Below are 25,356 nucleotides of genomic sequence, written 5' to 3'. Positions count from 1 at the left end.
TAGCAGTGTGCCAATCAGTGCAGCGCTCAGTACTGGGAGGGAGTCATTAATAAATCAGGACTGAGCCCTCTGTCGTCCCGGTGGGAACTATCAGATGTGAGAGCAGATGACGACGGCCGGCAGGTATTAAATATGGTATCTAGATTGTAAGCGCCTACCATGCTAGCTAAAGCTTGCTTGCGCACACCAACACATACACACACATGCAAGCACACAAACAGCTCCCTGTGGAGCAGGATTACAGATGAATTAGGTGAGAGGTAGGAGAGATCATAGAGAAGAGGTGGATTGTATCAGCTGTATTAAGAACACTGAAAGGAGATAGATAGAGGCTTTTGTGCTTGGTGGGTGAGGACATGAGGATCATGACGACAGGCTCACGTCTTCAAAAGCCTAATGGGAATCAGACGGCTGGCTTTGACTTGACTCACTGCGCTGCATGTTATTTGCTGTCAAATTGTGTTCCCATGCTGTTGAGTTACTTTATACAGCTAGAAGAGTGTGATTAAAGAGTCAGTTTTCTGTTGGCAACTCCAGTGCAGTAATGTGCGGGTAGAAAGTCCTTTTTATTCCTGGAAATCTTCAATTAAATTTGGGATGTATTTGTGTAAGGCTGTTTGTAGGAGCTACTTTACCTTCTCCTTTTGAATCAGAGGACAGATTATTTCTCTGTTTTATAACTCAATGAATCAGAGTGTGCAGCACAGCCTGGCTCAGCAGCCTTATCCTGGTCCTACCAAACTCTGGTCTGTTAGCCTGGTCCTACCAAACTCTGGTCTGTTAGCCTGGTCCTACCAGACTCTGATCCATTAGACTGGTAATACCAAACTCTGGTACATTAGCCTGGTCCTACCAGACTCTGGTCCATTACCCGGTCCTACCAGACTCTGGTCCATTAGCCTGGTCCTAACAGACTCTGGTACATTAGCCCGGTCCTACCAGACTCTGGTCCATTAGCCTGGTCCTAACAGACTCTGGTCCATTAGCCTGGTCCTAACAGACTTTGGTACATTAGCCTGGTCCTAACAGACTCTGGTACATTAGCCTGGTCCTAACAGACTCTGGTCCATTTCATTTGGAGAGTCTGACATCTCTCCTTTGACATGTATTAACTTTCTTGAAGGTAGGTAATCTGTTGAAGTTTAAAACTTTTGGCTCAGCCCAGAACCACTCTGGATCTGCCATAACCAACTGCTAACATTTGGTTGTGACGTTGGCTTAGCATTGCTGGCGTTAGCCTTAGACAACTCCTTCACCACTAATGGAGGGAGCTGGAAAAAAAACTTTTCCCGAGCCCCGTGGTCATGGCCACCAACAAAACTCAGCAAAGATGGTTGTTGCTTGGGCTTTAACTTCTGGATATTCAGCAGCGTTGCCACAACGGACCGATTGGCTTCGCTTGCATCTTTCTCTACCGCCATTACGGAACTACAACTAAAAATAACACACAACCTCAACATCATCGTTCTCATACACGCCCTCCGTTTGCTGATTGTACCGGTAAAGATTAGCCAGAGAAAACCCAAGAATAAACCGCAAACCCAGACGGTGTACCGAATAAAAATGGTAATTAAGCTGAAGTACATGGGAGGGGGGAGCCAGGCTACAGCAGCCTATCTTCTAAGCTTAAAACTAAATTATACAACCAACTTAAAGTTTGCATAAAGATTATCGGTCAACCTGTTGCACACTCCTTTCAAACAATCCATATGAACATCAGGCTCAACAACTCTTTCATACATCAGTCTATCCTTTTTGCTAAAAAAAAAAGAATAATTTAATAAACATGAAACTACACAGTGTCATTTTTTAATCATAGCCTGCAGAGAAAAAGGAACTTCAGCCATGAATGCAGTAGAGTTAAGAAATTACGTCTTACAACATGGAAGTAGTAAACTTCTCAAACAACTTCTTCTTCTCGAAACAGCATTCCAGTTCAAGAAAAAAAAAATCTTTTCATAGCTCGGCTTTATCCACACAACGTTTTATAAAAACCTACATCACTGAAAGCCCAATAGGAACTATTCCCAATCCCATGATAACAGAAACGATATTAAAATATAAGAATGGAAGTGTGATATTATTCATCGAGACACGTAATGCATGCATTTCAACGCGGGAAGCCGACATGTCAAAAAATTCTATACAATTTCAGGGGTAACAAGGATTACTTGAGAATGGATGTTCCTGTAGTTCCTGTGATCTTACACATCTCCTCATTCCAAAAATCATTTTCACTTCCAGTGCAGGATGCATAATGTATGACAGGGTTAATCAACGCGAGACAAGGAGGGGAGAGAGCGGACAGCCTGCCCTCTATAGGCGCCTTTCCCCCTTTCTTCACAATTCCCCGGGCTTCCTTTCCATCTACTGTCATCTTTGCAAATGCTCTACTCGCCATCATTGCTATATTTGACTCGCCGACATTCAACCCCGCCACCTTCTCGTTTCCAAGAGACTCACTTCCAAAAAACAGGAGCCGTTTTACAAGGGAACCCCCAGCAGTCATCAATCTTGATGTTCTTCTACAGCCACAAATTATTTGTATTGTCTCCGTCAATTACTCTCTTATTCATCTTCCTGCTGAGCTGTGACATTTCTGTGTCTCTGTGTGTGTATGTGTGTGTGTTTGTGTGTCTGTGCACAAATACATGTTTGCATAATGCAAATATGTCAGTGTTTGTGTGGGTTTGCAGTGGCCCTTGTAGATGTCCTAATTACCTCTAATCAATACCGCTTAATGCCAATTCCACTAACACACACACACACACACAGACACACACACACACACACAAACACACACACACACACACACACACACACACACACACACACACACACACACACACACACACACTTAGAGGCACTGCATGCTCATTTTGAAATGAACAACTGCAGCATTGAGATTTACTCAGTGCTGGAGCTCGAGTGGGAAAGGCAGTAGAAAGAAATCAGCTTTATTGGGTATGACTACACATCATCTTACTCAGACTGCTACCAGTGAGCAGAAACAGAGAGATACAGGTGAAGACACACACACGCAAACACAGACGCACACACACGAGAACAGAGAAGAGAAATGGCCAGGCTGGGAACTGGAATTGATCTGACGTGGGGCCCTGGGGCCACGTTATGACGAGATTTGCAGTAGCTGGGAGAAGTTTGATGGGAAAAAAGGGGGATGTTTATCACAACAGAAGTAGAGCCGTCATCCTCATAGAAGGAAGAGTGTTACATTTCTGCTTGCCTCCACTGTCAGTAAATAAAGTTGTTCCCTCACTAATGATGCCAAGAATATTTGTACTCCACGGACAAAACTTTAATATTCTGCCATACACAGCAAAGTAAACAAAAAACGGACGGATGGCAGAGGAGACAAAGGCAAACTCAGAGCCTACAGAGATCTTTAGATATGCTGTCGGTGAGAAGATTCCTTTAAGATGTGGCAGATATTAGAATCTAATCATTCCAACGAAGACATGACAGAACATGCGGCATGCATATGGAGAAAAGATGTGTTCACAAATGTGCAAATTTCTGATGTGACATAAAGGGACAGCAAATAAGACTAAAACCGCCTTCACACTGGCAATTAAAATCAGCTCCGATACGGCTTTTAAACGACCAAAGTCATTCCTTTCCTACGGAGTTTCGCAGACCGCATGTGAATGGGTCTAAACTAGGTCCAAACTAGTTCAGTGCGCAAAACATCTTATCAGTTGGTCATCTGGATGTGTTCAAAAAATTGAACTCTTGCAACAGGCTACTGATGGTCCCTATCCAACAATTCCAGCGGAAGTTAGCGTTGCTACGGTAATGATAAACAAATCTGAATTCCTAACTTTTAATAAAAGAAAAAACGATTTCATAACGAGTGATTCCTTTCTCCAAGCAGCAGCCTTTTCAGTCAAGCCAGATGAGGGCTCATAGAGAATTGGACATCCGTAGAAATACACACATTAACTTTAAGTAAAACCTAATGACTCCGCCGCCGTTCTGGAGCTGATCCGCAGCTGTTTCACAACTGGTTAAAAATTAGGAATGAGGCAAAGGTAGGACTGTAAACAAATCCTGAATAGCAAATGTTGATGAAGAAATGGCAAAAAGTTGCCAAAATCACAAGGAATAATTCTGTTAAAGTAATGGACAAAGCATTTAACTGTCAAATGGTGAAGCTCCATTCTAACTTATGACTCCACCTGCTCCAAAAAGAAGTCTCTTTCTATTAGTCTGGCATTGCCAGAGCTTTCTCTCCAGCGCTGTTCCGGCTAGTCAGCATAATTCTGGGATGGCAGAAAAAAGGGCTCTGGTTTATTGGTCTATAAACCAATCAATTATCAGGGTGAAAATGGCCGAAATGGGTTTCCTCAGGAGGGGGCGGGCGTCTCCCTTAGAGATAGGATGAGAAGCTCAGTCATCCGTGAGGAGCTTGGAGTAGAGCCGCTGCTCCTTCACGTCGACAGGAACCAGTTGAAGTTCGGGCATCTGGTAAGGATGCCTCCTGGGGTCCTCCCTAGGCAGGTGTTCCAGGCAATTCCAGCTGGGAGGAGGCCCCAGGGAAGACCCAAATCTAGGTGGAGGGATAATATCTCCAACCTGGCCTGGGAACGCCTCGGGATCCGCCAGTCGGAGCTGGTTGGTGTGGTTTGGGGAAGGGAAGTTTGAGGTCCCCTGCTGGAGCTGCGGCCCCCGCGGCCAGATAAGCGTACAAAGATGGATGAAACCAATCAAAATCTTGGACAGGTCACTAAGCGCTGGATGGAGCAACAACTGCAAAATAGCCTCAGGAAGGAACTTGTTTTGGTGTAACTCAGATGGAACAGATAGTCTAAGTAGCCTTTCTCTTTGTCTTTCTGGGTTTACCCTGCAGAGATCTGAGGCGCAGGTAACCATAGTCCTCAGAAGTCCACTGGCGGTTAGAACTTCAACACGAAAAAAAAAGAAGGAGAGGGACATCCCGCCTAAAAAGAGGAAGATCCGGCGGAACCAGATCAACAATCCCGGAAGTGGAACATTGTTGATATTGACTAGGTACTATAGAAGTCACATAATTTATTATCTCAATAAACATTTTCATAATGAGTTTAAGGTCTCAATCGTTAATTCAAAATTAAACACAGCATGATGTTCTTTTTTAAAAAGTATGGTCGCATTTATTTGAAATGGTCGACAAAGCAGGGGATGCTTCAAGACCTGTCAATCAGGACAGAGGCTTAGCAATGCTAACCATGCTACCACTGTGCACATTAAAATAGGCCTGAACATGGTATTGGGGTTAAATTTTCGATTTCAGGTGACCAAGAGGGCAAAGGCCAAATTGTCAAACTTAAGGCTTCAAAACAGCAGACCATAAATTAATGGGGGACATCATTGCTGCTTCGTCCACTATTTTTACAGTCTGTAGTAAGCAGTGATAAATATGTGTGATTATGCTCTTCTTCTGCCCCAACTTTTCAGCTTTCCAGGCTTTGTTCCTGTGGAGCAGTGGAGGCTGCAGTGGCTACAGGGCCTGAGCATTTAGAGTGGATCTCGATCTTACATTTTAACTGACACTACAGCTAGGTTTAGTTGGTTAACTTCTCACCCCTGGTACCATTGTTACTGTATCAAAGTGGGTAGAGATATAGCCTTGGGCTGTCCCAGATCACTACTGTGTGACACACTGAGCATGCATAGAACAAGTCAGAGCATCTAGCTGCAAGTTTAATGTTTGGCCTGTTCCATTGGTTGCGACAATGTTAGAGCATTTACATTATGAACTCTGTGTCTAAGCTTCTCCTGTAGGAGGATATAAACTTAATGTATCTGGAAAAAACAACAACTCTGCAACACAAAATCGTTTTTACTTGCATTTTTCTTTTTAAATCTGTATGGTCAATATGTGTTTGCGTTATGTTGTGGGTGTGAAAATGAACTGTTACCTCCTCTGTCAGCTCTACCCACTGAAAAGAAATGAGAGGAGAAATCAGGCCAATCACAACAGCTGGTCAGTCAGACGTCATGTTGCCTGAGCTCCTTACTATTCACAAGCTTGCCTAGTTTGCGTTGGGTAAAGGATGCTGATAGCCAGTCTCTCATTGTCTAGCTGTTAGCCAATCAGAGTCAAGCAGCTTAGCTGGTTGAATATTAATGAGAACTGGCACAAATCAAGCTGAGTCTTCCTGCAGGCTTTCTATATCACGCTAGTACGGCTTGAAACAAGGTATGCAAGGCATATTTTCCACAAAGAAATGTTACGGAGTCCAGAGTAGAACTTCAGACATTGCCACAAGGATTTTACAACATGTTGTTCTACCTAAACAATACAATAAATTATTGTAAATTACCTCACTAATAAAGCCCGGAATAGTAGCAAACTACAGTGGTACAAATAGGGTTTGTACTCATGGCATTGGAAAGTTTGTAAGTACACGTGGAGTTTATTTAAATAACACTTGCCTGATGGCTTGTACTGTCGCTGCTATCGTTGTGATTTGGGAAAAACCCGTAAAAGTCCTTTGCAAAACTCACAAGTGTAAAGGCTAGTGAATGCAACACTCCATAGAAATTTTATTGTAACTGTATGATATATGAAAAACGTTTAAGTGTTGACGTGAAAATACAAGCATTCAAAACTTTTAAAATTTTCTTTGTTGACGGACAAAACTGCGTCCACGTGACTGGGCGGAGGATTGTTGTGAGATACTCTGACACAGTTACTTCAGCCTACTGCGGCGTGAGTTGAAAGATGGCAAGATGTCACGCAGTTGTGATCTATCCCAGCTGCAGTATAAAAGCTAAAAGGGTCAATCTAGAGACCTTCCATGATCCGCCGTATTGCTACAATGACCGGAGTGGCTTGGCGTTCTCAAAATGGAAATCACGACGCCAGGCAAGACGTTAAGGAAGAAGCGCTGCCGTGTCTGTAGCAGACATTTCAATGCAGACGACTTCAATTAATCTAGTAAAGCCAAGGACCCCAAAAAAACGATTGAGTACAGCTGAAAAGGAATGCTATTCCACGAGGGTGGCCACCGGCCGTGCACATAGGAGAGGCAAGTTTACTAGTAATTTGCTGATAACGTGTTGAGGCACTGAGGAAAATTAGTAGTGGCCTACTTACTTGGCAGATAATTGGCTTTCGGGTCCCTCTGGATTACGTCTTTTGTTCCAGTTGATTTTGGGCACGTTAAAAATGTCTGTAAAACAGCAGGGTTTATTAGTGCCGGAAGGTCATCCATTGCTGTGAGACAGCATGCCTCAGAGTTCTCCAGGCCTTGGCAAAACACGTATGACTCCCAACAACACAAACACTCCAACTCTGTAGCCGTGGCCAGAGCTACACCACCAGTCCACTGCATATTAATTAGGTGTGTCTGGGACCTCCTTGATCTCCACCGCCTCTTCTGCAGCAATTCTCCTCCATTAGTTGTAGCTCCTCGTCTTATATCCTTCTATCCTCGTCTCGTATTGAGGTGAGAATAAGTACGGGTGTCCTTTCTAACTGAGCCACTCAGCGTTATGTTCAATGTTAACCTCAAACTCTGCATTTTTGTTGATCTCTTCTGCTTTTCTCTCACTTATTGCTCTAAAGTATTACTTTTTTAATACTTTACCATTAGATTAGATTACCATTTATGTAATTTGTTTAACGCATCCCTTTCTGCCAGGAATTTTAAAGGCTCTTCCCAAATCACAGAAGTGACGTTGACACAGCGGTAGCAGAGAGTAGAAGCCATCAGGCAAGTGTTATTTAAATTATCTCCTGGTGTACTTACAAACTTTCCAATGCCATGAGGACAGGACCAATATGTACTACTGTGGAAGGTTGGTACCATTATTAGTGGGGTAATTTAGAGGACGGTGGTCTCTACCAAAACCAAAACTTGCGCGTGTCAAATTTGGAACCAATGATCGGATTTGAAACCAACTTTTCCAAACAATTCCAAGTTGGAACCAGTTCTCCATCCAAGGTGTGAGTCTCTCAAAAGAACAAGGATAAGTTGTCCCCCTCTGTGTGGCTGCACCCATAGCTGGGGCTTGTGTACATAAGAGCAGTCATTAACAGTTCTTTTTTAATCCCAGAAATACCTTTGTATTACTGCCCTGTTTATGTAGCTGTTATCTTCTATAGAAAGAGGTACACACATGCTGCACAGATTGTTAGACATACAATATAGTTTTGTTCTGAGCCACCGTGATAGAGGCCATGAAGCTGAAAGAGTTTTGGGAAAAAAACGGTGTAGTTGAGAAGAGGTGTGCGACCTGTTTATCTATTACAGTTCTGAAGTGAACCATGTTGGATGGAGGGCGACACACACTGTCTCCTAGATACCAATTAGTAGCTGTGAGCAGGTCAGGAGAGAGAGGGAGAGGAAACAATTGGAGAAACACCTGTGCTCTGTTGATACAACACAGGGCTACACGAAACATACATGTTCACACGCGCACAGACACACACACACACACACACACAGTGAATGCTTTGTTTTGTACAGCCACTTGTGTTCAGAGTTTTTGTCATCATTCCTATCAGATACAATAACAGTTTGTTCACCAGATCTCAAAGCCATAGTTATTAACAATGTATGTATGATATTACCTGGATACTGGATGCCAAAATGGTGCATAATACCTGCACATCTGAAACAACTGCCTACAAATATACAAAAGCACATACAGTACATATTTTGTTGTCAATGGGATAAATGTATCAGCGTAAATATAGGCTTCCGGTAGCAATCAAAACCAAGTGATGAGTTTATTTTTTCCCACATTGCAAACAGTGGTATTTATCCAGGTGGTGGGTGAGCAACACACGGCTAATGTGACATGTAGCGTGCCTGTGCATGCTCAGCAGTCAGTAGCCCAACCAATCATGACCCACACACAGTCAAATGAGTTATGATCTACCTTCTAGCACCTCAGTGCTGCTAAGCAAACACCAACCAAGCTGCTCTAATTCTCCTTAAATATCCTCTTTGGTGAGTCCCTCAATATATGTCTGAAAAATAATGTGTATCAGAAAAACAACAACAATGAGGTCTACATGCTGACTTGTGGCACAGTGTTTTAAATTGTCCTGGGGGGAAAGTGATGTTTGATAGAGACTTCAGACATATAAGAGACTGGGAGGTATTTTAAAGGATAGTTGGCAGTCTGACTTCTTCTGTATTCAATTAATGGCTAGAAGAAAAGGATCCCCAGAGTATACACAGAGAGAAGTGCTGTTACTCACATTTAGTTCAAGAGCTTTGCATTATTAGCCTGGTCTTACCATACTCTGGTCTATCAGCCTGGTCCTACCATACTCTGGTCGATCAGCCTGTACCTACCAGACTCTGGTATATCAGCCTGGTCCTACCAGACCCTGTTTTATTAGCCTGGTCTTACCAGACTCTGGTCCATCAGCCTGCTCCTACCAGACTCTGGTATATCAGCCTGGTCCTACCAGACTCTGTTTTATTAGCCTGGTCTTACCAGACTCTGGTCCATTAGCCCGGTCCTTCCAGACTCTGGTCCATTAGCCTGGTCCAACCAGACTCTGGTCCATTAGCCTGGTCCAACCAGACTCTGGTCCATTAGCCCGGTCCTACCAGACTCTGGTCCATTTGCCATTTGCCTTGGACTAAATTATTTTAACTGGAAGTCCAATTATAAGTATATTATTTATTTATTTTTTAGGTTTCAATTGTATTGTGGAGTCTGTGGTAACTAGTGAGTGGACCTTGAGAAAAGAATAATTTATCAAACTACTTAAGGTCATGAATGAACTCTAACACTTAACAGACATCTTTCAGCCTTAATCCCAGTCATTAACAAACACATCCAGGAGAATCAGATGTTAGTAAATTCAAAAACAGCAAAAGCAAGACAAGAGGATGTGCGTTAGCTTTCGTGGCAGCGCTGTCCAGCCACTGTTGGTCAAGAAGGAATTATTAGCAATGCTAAAAGCGCTAGCAGTAATGACAACAGCAACAGTTTCAAAGAGTTGTACTCACGTGGATGCTCAGCCGAACCAGCTACCAAACCAAAGAACCAAAGAGAAGCGTGGATTACAACACATAGAATGAGTGTGAGGTCACTCTTTGCTCAGGAAACTATTGCACCATTATGTATTTATGTATGTATTTATGTTCGGAATGTCATATACTGTGTACAGGGTTCCTGCCAGTTTCACCAAGTCAAATTTAAGACTTCAATTCAACGTCAGAGTCTGGAAACATGGCCAAACTTCCTAATATCTGAAAAATAAAATCTGTTCTGAAGAAGACTCACGCAGCCTCGCGATCGGCTGCAAAGTAAATTGCTTGTTGGTCTCATTTGTAGTAGAAATACCGCAATTTATATTTGGAGGAGCAAAGAAAGAACACCACTCAATATAAAAAATATTGTATAGTGCTGAGGGGACTTTTTAAATGAGAACATTTATACCTGTTTAAAAGTACTTTAGACCTATAACACAATTCTTCAGAAAATTTAAGACTTGTTGAGGCCTAAAATTTGGACAATTTTTTTGAATTTTTAAGACTCTGCAGAAACCCTGTGTAAAGCCTTATTATTAGGAAATTATTCAGAAATTACGGACCCTGAACGGAAACCAGCGGCTGCCTGGAAAGTCAGAAAAATCCTAGAAATCCTTTGGTAAACTGTGGGCAGTAAAGTACGTAGTACCTGTTTTGTGACTAGAGGTGCATCAACAACTACAAAACAAAGGTGTAGTCCTTTAAACACAAAAAGGAACATGTTAATAGGTTTCATAAAGATAGTGTTCATGTGTTTATACTAGTTCCATTTCCAGTGGGGAGCTTTTCTTCCCCAGGGTGTACTGTACGGGTCACCTGTGGTTAATCCTGCTCTTGTTTCATTATGGTGTAATTAGAGTGAGAGTGGAGGTGTGACCTCTAGTGTTACCCAGAGCTCCACGCTGTCCTGGTATTGTCTGGCCAAAGTAAATAGCCAGTCCCATGATGGTGATGATCTATGTGATGACCTGTGGCGCCGCTGACAGGAAGCAGCCTCTTTTTAGCATGAAAGGTCATTCCAGCGCTCTGACCCGCCCGCTAATGACAGTGACCCTGACGCCTACCCTCACTGTGTCGCCCCGGCTCATCTACATGCATCCGGGGCGAGCGGATGACACGGGGGTCACGGAGAACATGTGGAGCTGCCGACACGCCGGCGCTCCGCCAGCTGCTGACCCCGGCTAATGGCTGCACAGCCCAACAAAAAGCCAGGCAGCAGAACAGATGGGTACAGCTCACCTGACACCAGCTCTGCTGGTGCATCACAACATCTGGGTGTGTTGTTGAGGGCGATTTAGAAATCAGCTGTGCGCCAGTAATAACATGCTGGTGTAAACATAGACATACAGGTCTAGGAACAAGGCCATTGGTGTGGCAGATCGGTCACTAGAGGAGCTAAGTGTAAGGGATGAGGAACATTTGGTAGACAATGTGGATTTAAAAAACTGGATGCACGTGTGCATCCAGTTTTTCCTGCTTACATCATCAGTACCGAATGAAAAGCAGTACTATGGTGGGAAAAGGAACGCTCTGTTAAAAAAGTTAAATGTACAAACTTTTAGAGAGGTCAACCAATAAGTGTCAATAATTACAAATAGTGAACTAATTTGACACATATGCTGTACAAATATAGATATACTGTCCATTCTATATACTGTATCAAGTGTATATACATGCATATACATACATATATACCTACATACATACATATAAATATATACTGTACATACAGTACTATGCAAAAGGCTTAGGCAGGTGTGAAAAAATGCTGTAAACTAAGATTTTTTCATAAACTTAAATGACTGTTTATTTTTTATCAATTTACAAAATGCAAAGTGAAAAAGAAAAATCTAAATCACATCAATATTTGGTGGTACTACCTTTTGCCTTTGAACCAGCATCAATTCTTATAGATACACTTGCAAAAAGGGGGTCAACGTTGGGGATTGCAGACGCAGTGTGGCCAAGGAGACTTAGTGCAGCAAATGAAAAACACAACAGGCTTGTTCCCTTCTAAATGGACAATGTCCAGCAGGGACATCAGCTCAGAACTGGCAGAAACCAGTGGGACCCAGGTACACCCATCTACTGTGTGGAGATGTCTGGCCAGAAATGGTCTTCATGGAACAGTTTTAGCCAAAATGCCAGACCTCCGACATGGATGCAAGGCCAAGCGACTCAACTATGCTCGAAAAAACAGGAACTGCGGTACAGAAAAATGGCAGCAGGTGCTCTGGACTGATGAGTCAAAATTTGAAATATTTGGCTATAGCAGAAGGCAGTTTGTTGGTCGAAGGGCTGGAGAGCGCTACAATAATGAGTGTCTGCAGGCAACAGTGAAGCATGGTGGAGGTCTGGTGAGGATCAATGGAGTCCTCAATGCTGATAAATACAGACAGATACTTATCCATCATGTAATATCATCAGGGAGGCATATGATTGGCACCTAATTAATTCTGCAGCAAGACAACAACACAAAGTCATAAAGAAAAGAAGCCGTCCTGTTAATTATCAGTGGTGGTAATGATGGAGGGACAAGCACTGCTTTTTCACCACACAGATTTTATCTGTTGGTCTGGGGATTGAACCGAAAAACTCCCGGTCACAAGCTCTCTTCTCTAACCTACTCTATCTGTAAAGTATCTTGAGATAACATTTGTTATGATTTGATACTATAAATACAATTGAATTGAGCCTTAAAATGAACTATTACGTGTTTAAAACGGCCACCATGCAGTTGTTTGGGACGTTATTGGCAATAGGCAGTTCCCACATCAGAGGTGGCTGAGAAGATAGCGTGCAACATTCTCCACGCCACGGCTTTCATGTGCAGCTCAGTGATTGAAAGAGTCTCATTTCCATTAGAAAGGAAAAAAAACAGACAGCAGAATCCCTGAGTCAGCTCTATGTGCCAAACGCCTGACCTCATGTCACCTTTAAAAGCCTGTTAGTTTTGTTTAATTTAAGAAATTCAATCAATGTGTGTTTTATGCAAAGTTCATGCTCCATCCTTTGAGGTTTACAAACACTATAACAGTAAACTTTAGACTGTTACATTTTTCAGTGAAATATCCTGCAACTACCATCACTGCTCATGTTGCTATTCTATACTGATCCATGTTGGTTTTGGAGGAAAAACCCAACAGAACATGTTTGTAATTTGCATGTGACTGCAATTTGTAGGAGACACAGTTGGTGTAAGCTTAATATCTGGTACAAATCATAGTGTACAGTTTGTGGGACATCTCCACAATGTCAGCACTATTTGACAAACCGATGTAGAGAGTTCCCTCCGCTGAAACATTATAACTAAGTAAATGACCTTTGAAAAAGAAACATGAATTTATTAGGAGGGAAATTGTGCCTTGGCCATTATTCTTTGGCTGCTGTTGTTATGGAAAAAAGCAATTACACTGGCTGTTTCAGCAAACTGCTTATTAACGACTTTCAGTCATTTAACATTGCGGCCTTCCACAGTCACCAGCAAGGACTCAGTCTTTCCTTTATTTCCCTTCATTCTGCACACAGCCCTGCTTGTTTTAACAATGCCTAATGAAAAAGACAACAAATCATCAAGCTAAAGTCAAATTGCCGATCCATGAGATCCAATACCCATGACAGATGTACGAATGTTTTCCCTGCTGTGCACTGATGGAGGGTCTGAGGAACACGCTGGCAGAGCATGTTATGGCCAGCAGCACACAGATAAAGTAGTCAAGTGAAGAAAAGAAAGCCTTGGTTGTATTAGATGTTAAGTATGTGACAGACTTCTGCAAGGACTGAGGTGAGATGCTGAGGGAAATACACATGCCATGTTCCCTGTAAACAGGAACGTAGCTTAAAGTCAGGACAAAGCAAAACACATTGCAGGGTTTCCCCCCGAAAAGTTGTTGCAAGTGACTTTTTCCAAAGAAGGCTTGGCTGGGGGCCAGTTACACACTGAAGGCAGCATAATGTAGAGCCCAACAGTTTCTGTAATAACAATAATGGACAACCTATAACACAGATTCCATAGGACCGCACATTAATGCACTGCTAGAGGTGTGAAGAGATCTCATCCCACGAGAAACGTGACAAGATTTCTGATTGAGGTAAAAAGTGTCTTGCGATATCAGTGATCAGTGCAAAAGGGCAGAGCATTTGCCTCAAAATTAGCATCAAAAATCCCCTGCATGTAAAACTGAGCATTAGAACGTTCGAGAGGATGCGCTCTCTCTCTCTCTCTCTCTCTCGGCCGATAGACACGTCCGCAGCGTGCCGTAGACTCTGGGGCTGTTTCACGCCAACCAATCTCTTTCTCTGTTGAAATTAGTTGGGAAGCGGACAGCAAAACCTAACTTTCCTTTTAATGATATTAAAACTAAGAAAATGTTTTGCAGACTAGCCTTCTTCCTTGTTTAGTGCTGCAATTTATAAAAACTCAGAGGAGGAGCAAATAGTATCTATCTTCACAAAAATCATCTGGTGAGTGTTTGATGGTAATTTATTTGTGCTTTGGATTGTAATCCCCGTGAAATAATATAGAAATAACCTTTCTGTCTATTGTAGTATGTACTGTACAATGACAAATTGAAGTACAAACACATTTGGTCCAAACAGTCTAAACTACTGACAGAAAACAGTTATGTTATAACCTTGGTTCTCCGAGTGAATACATATGGAAAAGTAACAGTATTGTGCTCATGAAAGACATGCATATCGACAAAGTTATTATTCAACATGTAGCGTAGCGTTTAGCAGAACATATTCAGATGTAATCCCCAATGTAATCATGAAGATTTTCATAATTAAATTGTACATTTCTGCCCAGTAACGGTAACAGACTAATTAAATGACGTAACTAGTTACTTTCCGACACTGCTCATGGATACTGTTTCTGCTTCAAAGAACAGTTAAGGACATTTGCATAAGGATCTACAGAGCAGTTTCGAATGCCATCCATCGATCTCCATTCGCTTATCCGGTATAGGGTTGCGAGGGGAGCAGCTCCAGCAGGGGACCTCAAACTTCCCTTTCCCAAACCAAATTAACAAGCTTCGACTGGGGGATCCTGAGGCACTCCCAGGCCAGGTTGGAGATATAATCCCTCCACCTAGTCCTGGGTCATCCCCGAGACCTCCTCCCAGCTGGACGTTCCTGGAAAACCTCCCTAGGGAGGCGCCCAGGAGACATCCTTACCAGATGCTTGAACCACCTCAACTGGCTCCTTTCAACGCGAAGGAGAAGCGGCTCTATTCCGAGCTCCTCTCGGATGACTGAGCTTCTCACCCTATCTCTAAGGGAGACGCCAGCCGCCCCTCCTGAGAAAACCCATTTTAGCTTGGACCCTGTTTTGTATGCTGTAGCAGAAATACATTTAACTTCAGAGGGACTAAAGGATCAAAATTCCAAAGGCAAATTTTAAACAAGTTGTTTGAAATGCCTAGTATTATATGAGCACGTTGGTGAGGCAAAAGCCCCTCAACTCATAACTCCGACTGGTTTGTGAGCAGACACAAGCACCAGTGAAGAGCCTCTCACATCGCCTGTGGAGACAGCAGCAGCTTCCATTTATAACCCTATTACATTTGTCTGTCTTCTGACAAATGAGAGATTATTGTTGATGAGAAATCGTTTGAGTTTGGTTTTTCTTGCCATCATATCTGGGCTCAATAGAGTAAATATAAATGTCTCAACACTTTGAATAAAAGCTTGAAGTCATTTTCCTTCTTTGTCTTGTCAAAGCCTACCAATCTGGCAGCTCCAGCCTTGAAAAGTCTTTATTCACTGCAAAAAAGGCTAAATCTTACCCAGAATATATTCATCTAATTCTAGTCAAAATATATAATAGAACTTAATTTAAGACACAATAACCTAACAGTAAAATTGCATTTTAGCAAAATGTAGGGACTTGTTTTTTAGACAATGCAACTTAAATATCTTGTGAGGGGAACGAGTCTTGAAAGCATCTTGTTCTGAGTCTTATTCCAGATAAAAAACAACCGGTTCTCATTTCCAACTTGTAAAATACTGACACCTTGTCAGTGTCTCTCAGCGTCAGATACCAAGGCAAAAATCCCCCTTTAGCGTAGTTGTCTTCACTATTTGTTTCATAAGAGCCACACTGACAGGACAAAGTCAATAGGAGAGCCACTTTTACCGCAAAGTATCAAAAGTTACATTGAGTCATAGATAGTATGTCTGCTTATCTTTTTTCTACATTAGCCATCGAGTACACAACAATCCAGGATTAAGAGCTCTTCCAGCGTTAAGAGCTGGAAGGACCGGCCTAACTTTCAACTGAGTCAGTGCCGTTGACGTAAGGGCAGAGCAAATTTAAATATCAATTCTTGTCTATTTCCATCTTGTAATTCCACTGTTTGGGGTATTTTTTAAAACATAAATGTATTGTAATAGAGCGGAGTAAGGGTTGTGTTATAGCCCCGCTTGTTATTTATGTTTTAAGACATATTTGTACTGCCTGCCTGATTATATCACTGTATTATTTATTGCCAGGCAAGACACAAATTAAAGCTAAGCAAGCCACAGGAATTAGTAATAGTGCTTTAGCATCTGTATGGAACGCACTGGACAGAGCAGCAGCAGCTCAACCACCACGCTGAAAGATCCTTTGCAGTGGTGGATGGGTCAAACAACACAGAACAGGGATTCATGACCCATTCTTCCCACTGAAACATACATTTTTTAACCCCACCCACCATCTTCTCCAAACCATAACTGTCCTGTTCTTGTGATGCATGTCAGTTTAACGTTCCTTCTGACCTACAGGGTCAAAATATTACGCACTTAAGAGAGTGTAAGACAGTAATGCAGAGATAGCAGACAAAAGTCTTGTAGCTGTTGTAGGTTTATTTCAGAAAAGACATACCAAAATACAAACCAAAAAACTGAGTCCAGAAAACAACGGGCAAAAAACTAATGCCAGAACTAACAGACGCGACCACAAAACCTAAACTAAAATTCTAAGTATTGACAACAAAACTGTTGTTCCATCCACATGACACAAGCCTTCTGTGACTTCTATGAAGCACCCCACCCCTCTTCCGCGCAGCTACTGGTAACCAAGGAAGACACGGAGGATTATTAAAACATGATGAACTCAGAAGAGTTCATTATCTTCACTCAAGATTTCTGAGCGCCAAAGTCGCCGGACGCCCCCATCTCCTGAACATAGTCATACTGAGAAATCCAGAGAGAGTTGTGTGGAGCTGGATCTTAATTAGCTTTGTAGCAACTCATTTGGCAGCAGCTTTAATGTAACAGATGTTCATTAATATCAAATAAGTTACGCACCAACACTTTAACGTCTCATAAGGTTTTTGTGAAATATCGATCGATCGTCTTTGAACATCATATCTCATTTAAAGAATTTTTAACTTGTTCCATTGGCAGATTATTATTTTTAATTATTAAAAGCAAACAAAACCTGGATTTTTTTTTTTTTTTTTTTCTCAGAGGTCCTTATTTTCCCAGCGTTTTCCATCTCTCCCCTGCGCCATTTATCTGTTAAATAATAGCCGAGTGAACAAATGTTGCTCTTTAACTTGGTATCATAAATCCCAGGGTTTATGATCAGCTTATCACAGGGATACATGCAGTAGCAGCTCACCACTCGCAGAATTTAACAGAGGCATTATGTTATTTAAATGCCAAAACTATCTACCAGCAGACGGGGGGGGGGGGGGCATTGGTTTGCCGTCCAAACAAACAATGTAACCCATGTGTGTGGGTGGCTCAGGTAGACACTGGCACAGGTTGACACGTGTACTCACATGCATAGACACAATCCCACACACACACACTGTGTAGAGAGCTAACAGCACGGAGGCTTTGTTCTCCCGACAACAACGTTTGGAGACGCAGCTCCAGTCACGCCGGCTGATACGCAAAAAGTGCTCATGAATGGAGCTTCAAAGGCAAATAATTCAAATGGTGTTTTGTGTCCCAGCATCTCCCAGATGCTCATGTTTTTCTGGGTATATATCAAAGACTCCTCTTTATTCTGCCACTTGAAAGGAAACGACAAAATCGAGAAGAAAGATAAATAGAAAAAAACAAGTAGAAAAATCAATATAAAACTTACTTCATTATGGACTTCCAGTCCAAAAAAAGTTGCACTGTTCTAACACTCTGAAAAAAGTGCCTGAATAACTGGCAACTGCCAGTTTACACACAAAGAAATGAATCATTGACAGTGGTTTGTAAAAGAGTTATTGTGCATTACTGATAGACTAGGATGACTCAGAAATCCACACTCGCCATTTTCCAGATGCAGTAAAGAGGCGAAAACTGCCACTACTCTGCTCTCATAATGAAGAGGGATTAGCTTGTATAACACGGCCCTGAGACTGAGGAATTAGCATACGGTATGTATTCTGAGGAACACGTGGCTCTGTAATAGGAGACATTTTCATCAGCTGTTTGTATAGAGAGACACAAAAACAGTATTTGTGAGTTCACTGTCCTAGCATGTTTTTGCATTAGAGTTTGTGCTTTAGAGTAACATTACTGGTTAGAAATAAAGACACACTCAGCTGGAAAACATGCAAACAGTCAGTTTGTTAGTTTGTTAAGCCACGTCTTTGATTATTTTCTGTCATGACAGACAACGTTTTCTAAATCTGGAGTATGGTGTAGAGCTGTGGTTGTCAACCTTCTTTGGGCCATGTCCATCCATCCAGTGAGGGACTTGTCCATTTTCCACGTCCCTCACTGTCCCCATTATATGACTCCACAGTGTACACACTGCCTGCATATTAATGATAAGGCGCTAATATTGTTATGATTTTTTTGTGATCAAATTTTTTGATGATTACAATTGTTGTTGTTATTGTTATAAAAAAATCACATCATTGAAATAAACAATGTTCAACAGATTAAAAATAAACTATAATGTTTAATGAAGACTTTAAAGTGCATAACAAGACCAGTTTATAACGCTGCAGTACAGAGTTCATATAAGATCATACTCTGATGTCCTATAGCCACAAAGGCAGCACAGAGCTGTACCACACAAAGCTGACAGAAACGATTGGCGCCTATTACATTACATTACATGACGCACTGGTGTAAAGGAATGGGAAAAATCCTAGCTGTCTATTAGTGTTACAGACAAGATGGAGCTGAGTCCCAACCCACGAACATTAAACATGTGCTCTTTCAGGGACTAAAACCAAAGATGTTCTAATAATAAGAGGCAACACTCCATGGGGTTGCCAATAAAACGTCTGCAAGCAGAGCTGAGTTACCGCCAAAGAAAAGGCTCACATTAATAACTAAGAGATACAAAACATATGTAATTGCTACTTGCGGGAGATGAATCTGTTTAACACTGTACCACAGTAAACAGTTACCATGGCATTTAATCAAAACCTTTTCTTTACCTGCTTGTAGCCATACTAGTGGCATTAGTATTACTATTTTATGCAACAATGCAACAATAGTTTGTTAATTCAAACCCGCTTTATACACAGCCAGGATTAGATTGTAAGAAATCAATGAATAAAACATTGATACATTTTAAGAAACATGTGTATTACTTTGCTTTTGTGTTTATTTCCTAAAATATGTGCATTATGCACCAGACACAGAGGCAAATTCCTTACATATGAAAACATACATGGCAATAAACATTGTTCTCATTTATTTTCATTTCAAATTGACAAAAGAATAAAGAATAATAAGATGCTGTTAACAGAACAATCCCAATAAATTCACTGTGGTTGGATTCATTCATTCCTGGGTGGCTCAAGAGGTTGTCCTTCACTCAAAGGTTCTGAATCAATCCCAGGCTCCATGTCTGCATGTTGTCTCCTTTAGCTTGTGTTTTTACACCTGTCTTATTCTATATTACCTCCGGTTTAATGTTTCCTTCTCTGGGCTTTTTAATTATGTAATGTAGCTTCTTATTTATTTTGCACTTTCTCTCGATACCTTTCTAAGTCAAAAGTTGATGGGCAATGTTCAGATTTTTTATGTGAAGATGCAGGCTGTAACATCTGCCAAGATAATGAGAGAATAAACTGCATTTCTTTGTTCAATGACAATAAATGTGTGTGTGTGTGTGTGTGTGTGTGTGTGTGTGTGTGTGTGTGTGTGTATAATGTGCAGCTTCAGGCTGAAAATATCTGATATTAAACAGGCAGAGTGACTAGCATGCCTGGCATGCATTACAACAAACATGTCAGCCACACAACCCGCTCATCATGTGCTGCTTTCATTATTAAATGACCCAGAAAAATCTGCAATAAATCTGTTCCTTTAGTACATGTTCTTCACAGGCCACCAAGACTGTGGGACGCCCATTAGACAGTTCGAAATGAAAACAATGATTGATTTAAATGCAAGGACTACACAGCAATCAACCTTAAATCAAAAACGTCAGAACAGAGCTGTACTAAATGAAGAGGATAAAAACAAGCAGAAGCAAATAAAGCAGAGAGCCAAGTAGTCCAATCACCTCACCAATAGTCTCCCGATGCCAGATCTTCACAGCGCTGTGAGGTCAGCTCTGGCTCCTCCACACATCCACTCCTGGGTCGGAGCAACAAACACTCTGGCTTGTTTTCCTTTCTTTAACCCTTGTGTTGTCTTCTCATCAAAATTGAAAATCAACACTTTTGTTGATGCTTTTTATGAATGTTTTTAACATTTTCTTAGGGTTTTGCCTAATATTTGTCACTTTTTTGACGTTTTACACTGCTTAACACTAACTTATTTACTTTAGTTTTACAGTTATTTTGGGAATTTACGGTCAGTAAACCTAATTTTTAGGAAATTATACCTAATGTTTAAATAAGAAAAGCAGAAATTAGGAATTATTTCAACTAAAATTAAAGGAATGGATGTTGATGGATAATCGTAGAAGGAATATGTCAACTTTTACTCAATAGTATTTCAAAACCACTTCAATTTATTTTTCCAAATGCTATAAAATTGAATAAAGTAGAGACTTGTACTTGCCAAAGAGCATTGTGTGGAATCAATCATGTTGTTTTGGGTAGTTAAAAAGAACATTGATATAGGAAAACGGGTCTATTTGACCCAAGGACAACATGCGGGTTAAACCAATCACAATCATCTTGGGCGGCGCTAAGCTCCAGACGCAGCGACGGTGACTCTGCTAAATAGTCTCAGGAAGGAACTTGTTTTGGTGGAACATGTGCACCCTGTTGCCGATCTAAATATAAGAATATTCAGCAGCTGCATGGCCTTTGTTGCATAAATTGTTTTCAGAAACACAATCCGGTGAACTTTTGTCAGGAAATAGAAGACAGTTTCCAAATAAGCCGCCATTTACGTCCGTTTTAAAAAACACTGGAGACAACCCACGTGACGCGTTCATCTAATCAGGTGCAGCCATGGGGGATGAGGGAGGATGGAGCCTGTTTTCCTTAATCTTCAGCAGTCATTTAAGAGAAACTGACAACTAATAGTGTCAAGCCTACAAAGCGCCTAATGCTGGGTAGAGGGGCGATCCCTGCCGTAAAAAATAGCCTATATGGACTTGTACCATTAATGAGTGTCTGTGCGTCTGAGGAATGGAAGTGCAAAAGATCTTTACGAGCAGAAAAAGAGCTCCGGCAGGAGTACAGGTGGCAAGTCGTTAAACTTCAGCAGGGACATTAAAAGAAAGTTTGGAGCCCTGTGGTGATCCAAGTTATGACCCTCGACTTCACCCATAAAAACTCTAATCACACGCTGATGTAGTCGTTTTAATTAACACTACACAGACAGTCTGTCGGGCAAAAGCACTTTTGAAGCTTGAACTTCAGCAAAATGGGGGCAGTGGTGGTCTAAAGGTTAGAGGAGCGGGCTCAACTTCCCTCTATTTATGGAAGCAACACTGCCCACTATGCAGACAAAAGCGCATAGCTACAGATTACTTGGGAACCACAAAGTATTAGGAGTGAGCGTAACTTCTCTTCTTGACCTATCTCTGTAAAGTGCGCGCTGACCTTCACTGCAGATGTGGTTTGCTTGTCCACATACAGAGGTTGCCAAAGGATGCTGGGTGAATAAATGATTTCCTCTCCAACTTGTGGGAAGCAAACTGTTGAACCAGCACATACTTTACTTATTTTCTTACTTGTACTACCTTATTGTGTGCATATTATTGGTGAGGACTGCAATCTCAGTGTTGAACTGTACTATGGGGGCGTTACTGAAAACCGCATCTATCAAAGTGACCCAAATATAAATTAACATCTGCAGCTAAAAGTTATTTTCATAAAAATGTTGGAAAATGGTGAAACATGTACATTAGTGTTCCCCAAAGCTCAAGATGGCGTCCTCACATGTCTAGTTTTGTCCATAAAGATAAAGCAAGAAGTAAGAAGTCATCATTGGCTCAAGTTTAATTTCATAACAAGTAGCTTGATGATGACTGGCCATGGAGAAACTTCTTCAAAGACAATACTTGCTGCTACCCATTTTAAAGATATGCAAAAATAAAGAAATTGACAAATGAGGGATTGGATAGATTCAGTAGCAGAACGAGAGCTGTTTAACTGCATGGCAAAATAATTTGTACATAAAACTCTTTTTTTTCTTTCTTTCTTCATTCTTAGTTTTGTTTCTATAATTGTAAAATGTGTGCTTTTATGACTATACATGAAGGTTTCATTGAATTCTCCTACTGTCTTGCTCCATTGTTGCTGTTGTTATGGCACCAACTCCAACAACACAAACTGCTCACTCCCACACAATAAGCTCAGGAACCCATGTCCTACAATGACCCAAACTATATATGTGTGTGTGTATGTGTGTGTGTTTGTGTGTGTGAGATTAAAGTTCATTAGACTTCCCAAAGTGTGCACTTACTGTAATAGGGTTGACATGGATATGAGAAAATAAAAGCAGAGAATATTGCTTGCTACATAAATAACGATGAGTCACACATGCTATTACAGCGTAGGAGGGTAAAGACTTGGCAGAAGTTCTAATGTTAAATGATTTATCTTCACAGGGCTATTCAGTGTTACAGGAAATGCTACAACTTTGGGACGACACAAGGAACCTCCGTGTCTGACACAATATCTGGGGAGCAGAAGAATCCCAAACCCTAACCCAATGAATAAGACAGCTCCAACACAACCACTGCATCTCATTGAAAGGTAAAATCAGGGAAGCATGATACGACTCCTAACTTGCAACCCTTAAAATGGCGTCAGATTTGTCAGATTTTGCGACCGTGATAAAACATGCTCAAGATTGCATATACGTGTGAAACTATAAACTACGACACATATGATATGCACTAATTCAACAACCGAGAGCTGTACAGGCAGCTGCAAGCATGAAAGTCTCCTTTAGTGGCGGGACTCTTGGCCCGCACTTTTTTCCGCTCTGGGCCGGGATGTACTGACTGATATGCGGCATAAGAACGGGACATGAACAATTTTGTTTGGCCCATGCGCTGGTCAGAATTTCATTCTGTCTTAACGTTCTATTAACTCAAAGACTGGCTGCAGTTCACTATCTGTTCACAGTTTAACATTGGTTTAGATAGGGCAATGTGGTGGCGCTGCACAGATGTTTATGATGACAAGAGTGAAGAAGATGGCTGAAGAGAAGCTAATAGCTAAGTACAAAGCACAATGACAAGAGAAATTTAAAAAAAGATCTGAAACACGAGTATATTTTTACTGAAATCGACAAACAGAGTGGCTGTTCTTAAAGAATATAATCTCCATCATCATTGAAACATTTGCATCAGTTCTCAAGATACAGTGAGTATAAAGAAACAAAAAGTCAAGGCAGGAGACCTGCTACTATATTTAGATTCTCAACAACGTACTTTGCTTCAGACGTCAACAGAACAAGAAAATTAGAATTAGCATATTAATTGTGAAAAGTGGACAAACTCATTCACGTGGTGACTTTGTGAAACAGTGTCTTACTGTGGCTGCTAAAACTGTGTGCCAGAATCAGCATTTATATTTATGAATATGTATTTTATTATTCCTAAATATGTGTTCAACTTCAAATTCATGATATGTAAAACATTTCAATTCAAAACGTTTAGTTTTGGCCCACGGCCCTCAACCCTGATTCATTTTTGGCCCTTGAAGGAAAGGAATTGGGCAAACCATGCGCTAAAGGCTGATTTTTGATTTTTTCAGTTGGTATCTGACGCTAAGAGACGCTGAGAATGGGTTGTGATTACTGGAGGGAATATACGTTCAGGTCAGAAGCCGCTCTGCTCTCTCGATTTCTGCTCTCGCAAATTGGCCTGACATTTGACAAGTTAGGGGCGGGAACCCAGGGAGATACTGGGCCTCTTGTGATTTTGCAACCAACATGATCACACCAACACAGACCTCTCTGTACCTTGATTGACAGATACTGTTATATGAAGCACGGAGTTAGTGCACCGCCAGGACAAGAGTTCCTGCCTTTATTGACAGTCTGTAATAATAATTTATAATGTATGCTGTATGACTTACACTCTGTTGTTACACACAGGTCTGAAATACACACACAAGCTCAGGTCCTATATAAGCACTAATGGAGAGATGGGACTGGGCTGCCAGTGCTGGACCAGCGCCCTGGGTAGTCGGGGCCTTGCTCAAGAGCACATTGGCAGATGCCAGGAGGTGAAGTGGCATCTCTCCAGCTACCAGTACACACTCCATACTTCCGCACGGGGACTTGAACCGGCAAACTACCAACGGACTGAGCTATTGCCTACTGCCACTGTCTAGTGTACAAAGTAACAAAATAAAAATACTTTACAATACAATCCTGTTTCGATGTAATATTTACAGAAACACACCTATGCTGGACATGAACAGTCAGTACAATGGCTCAAGTTGCTGCTCATTTGCTTTTGGCTGAAGTGTCCCCTTAAACAGTTCCTAATTATAATGTCTCTCAGAATACTGCTAATGTTAACGTTGCTGCCGGGTACTGGAAACCTGCAGTGGCTTTTGAGGGTTAAAGCGTACCTCTCGATAAAATGCAAACTAGGGTCTTTTTGTAAATGTACCAGAGTCAAACTATAGTTTAAAAGCATAATTTGGACGAAAGCCCCACTTTTAAGATTTACCTTATTTTAGTTTTTTGCTCAAATGGCCTTTTGAATGGGAGTGCTAGGGGCACTTCTATGATAGCATCAAAATCAACATTTTTACTAACACCAAGAAGGCCTTTTGCTGGAAGAATCCCCAGGGGCTCTACACATGAACTCAGCGTCGAGCCCAGTGTTTGTTTGCACAGAGTTTAATAAAAAGAAAGGTCTTGAATGACTTACTTTAGCAGTTGTTGTTGTTTCCGGGCGCTACCATCTCTGAATGCAACATAACAGAGAGGAGAGTAAAATTGTTTTATCGTTAGTGAAAAACAATTTTGA

At 41.4% G+C, this 25,356-nt stretch overlaps 1 protein-coding gene and 1 long non-coding RNA gene across 3 annotated transcripts in view; both read right to left on the bottom strand.

Annotated features, from left to right (window-relative positions):
• fhit (fragile histidine triad diadenosine triphosphatase) overlaps positions 1 to 25,356 on the bottom strand; it is a 369,059-nt gene that overhangs the window by 180,288 nt on the left and 163,415 nt on the right. The gene's annotated exons all lie outside the window — the stretch shown is intronic.
• On the bottom strand, positions 1,346 to 22,685 carry LOC117943198. Its single transcript, XR_004656311.1, has 3 exons — positions 22,676 to 22,685; positions 22,423 to 22,428; positions 1,346 to 1,411 (listed from the first exon to the last, which is right to left on the bottom strand). It is a non-coding gene; the product is annotated as an uncharacterized LOC117943198 (long non-coding RNA).

Source organism: Etheostoma cragini, chromosome 4 (genome assembly GCF_013103735.1).
Source record: "Etheostoma cragini isolate CJK2018 chromosome 4, CSU_Ecrag_1.0, whole genome shotgun sequence".
Taxonomy (NCBI): Eukaryota; Metazoa; Chordata; class Actinopteri; order Perciformes; family Percidae; genus Etheostoma; species Etheostoma cragini.
This window is presented reverse-complemented; position numbering and strand designations above follow the sequence as displayed.